Source organism: Trichechus manatus, unplaced genomic scaffold (genome assembly GCF_000243295.1).
Source record: "Trichechus manatus latirostris isolate Lorelei unplaced genomic scaffold, TriManLat1.0 scaffold00334, whole genome shotgun sequence".
Classification (NCBI taxonomy): Eukaryota; Metazoa; Chordata; class Mammalia; order Sirenia; family Trichechidae; genus Trichechus; species Trichechus manatus.
Genome location: NW_004444270.1, coordinates 816,942 through 819,592, shown reverse-complemented (window position 1 = coordinate 819,592; position 2,651 = coordinate 816,942).

Below are 2,651 nucleotides of genomic sequence, written 5' to 3'. Positions count from 1 at the left end.
GTCCCTTGTGTGTTGTAAACACAGAATGGATGCTTATGAAACAAATGAAAAAGCCATATGCAAAATCAGGACTTGTCATGGGGATGCATTTTTGCTGGTTTGGAAATCATTAATTCATTTATTCTGAAATATTTACTTAGCCTCTCCTAAGTACCAGGCTCTGTTTAAGCATTGATGATGTAGAGGGAGAAAATACAGACAGAAGTCTTGCTCTCCTGGAGCTTACATTCTTTTTAAGAAAGTTAAACAATAAAGAAGTGACTAGTAATTCAATTTCAGGTAATAATAAATGCTATGATGAAAATAAAGTAGTATAAGGGAGTGCAGAGATGGGAGTAGTACAGGAATCTCTGAGAACACAGATCTGAATGAGGAGGAGGCAGACATACAAACTTTGAGAGAAAAGTGTTTAAGGCAGAATGAAGGGAAAGTCTAAGGACCCTGATGTTGGAATGAATTTGCGCTTGAGGTACTTCCAGGAGCTCGGTGTTGACAAGGTAGAAAAACCAAGAGGAGTGTATTAGGAGGTGAGGTCAGACAGCTACAGATAGCCCATCATGTAGAACCATGGGAAGTACTTTGGATTTTGTTGTTCAAAGTATAATTGGAACTCATTAGAGGGGTTTAGCCTGGAGTTTGGCTTTAGTCTCAGAAATATAACATTCGTGCTTGTGTAGATAGATAATGAATTATAAGGGGTGAACACCAACAAGGAAGCAGAGAGACCAATTAGGATGCTATTGTAGTGGCCCAGTGGAGTAAAGATGGTGGCTTGAAATAAGGTGGTAGAAATGAAAGTAGAGCAGAGTGCCAAATGGCAGAGCCGAGACTCCCACAATGGACTTGTCTGCCTTCAAAATTGTGTTCTTTCCCATTATTTCACACTGCCTCTCAAGCTCAGTGATCCATCACAATTTGGCGATAATTCAGGAGTCAGTTCTGCAGAGGCATGCCAAGTTACCAAGAAATTTCTCTTACAACAATACATTAATGTGACACCCTTGGCATTTCTTTAAGGAGTGTACATCAGATTTCTCTGGGAAATAGCAATGAAGGCAGTGAGTTAAACCTCCGATGGGAAATTATGTAAAGACTTGGACAGGCGTTTATGAGATCTTTTGTTAGATGCTGGCTACTACCAAAAGACTTCTATGTAAACAATAAATTATTTGTGTTGTTATTAAAAGGGTAAAGTTTGCACTGAAAACTTAAAGAATTAGTGTTTATAATAAAATGATAATAAATAAGCTATTTTAATTATAGTTGGCAGTTGATAACTAAATAATAATCCTACAATTACAGATTTCAACATATTTCCTTTCTTTGGATCAAGCCCAGCTACCTTGAATCTAAGATTTGACTTATTGAGTCAGGTCTTATAACTAGCTTCAGCTCCCACCTTAAATCATTAAAGGTCCATCACCCCCCTAGTGACCTGTGATGACGATCAATAATTTTCAATTCTCAGAGAAATGAAAGGTGAGAAAATAAAGAATAACAGTCCCTCTGCTTTCTCTAAGAGGCATACAATGGAGAATGACCCCTATAGAGAAGGCTGGATTCTTCAACAATGACGTCTTTTTACCGTGATACTCTGCACATGGTCCCCTTCTGAAGCAGCATCCTTCATGTCAAGGGCTCCCAATGTCTTCCTGGAGCCTTTCACTCTCTCTTTTAATTAATGTGATGCTCACATAACAGAAAATGAACCATTATGAAGGGCACAAACCACCGGCATTTAGTACGTTTACAATGTGGTGCAACCACCACCACCTCTGTCTAGCTCCAGAATATTTTCATGACCCAAAAGGAAATCCCAACTCATTAAGAAATTGCTCCCCATTCCGCCCTTCCCCTAGCCCCTGGTAACCAACAATCCATGTTCTTTCTGTATAGATTTACTTAGCCTGGATACGTCATAGAAATGGAATCTGCAATATGTGACATGTGTCTGACTTCTTTCACTTAGCAAAATGTTTTCGAGGTTCGTTCATGTTGTAGCATGGATCAGTATTTCATTTCATTTTATGGCTAAATAATATTTTATGGTTTGTATATACCACAGGTCCCTGGATGGTGCATATGTTTTGTGCTCAAGTACTAGCCTAAAGGTTGGCGGTTTGAACCCACCCAGTGGTGCCAAAGAAGAAAGGCCTGATGATCTGCTTCTGTAAAGACTACAGCCAAAAAAACTCTATGGAGTAGTTCTACTCCATGGCACAAGGGGTTGTCATGAATTGGAATTGACTTGACAACAATGGTTTTTTTTTTTTTGGTTTACTGAAGGACATTTGGGCTATTGTGAACACATATGTACACGTATTTGTTTGAGTACCTGTTTTCCATTTGGGGGGTATATACCTAGGAGTAGCATTGCTGGAGAACATGGTAATTCTATGTTTAATTTTTTGCCAAACTATTTTCTACAGCAGCTCTACCATTTTACAACCCCACCAGCAACGCATGAGGGTTCCAGTTTCTCCACGTCCTTGCCAACACTTGCCATTTCCCCCCGGAGCCTCTTAATCGTAGCACTTAGGAAGTGACTTCCCGTGGCTGCTCCTATGGGGTGCCAGGTGTTCCTTGTTTCCTCTCATTTCTAGAAAAATACCCAGATATCCCAGTAGTAGCTGGACTGCTCAGTTCTGAGA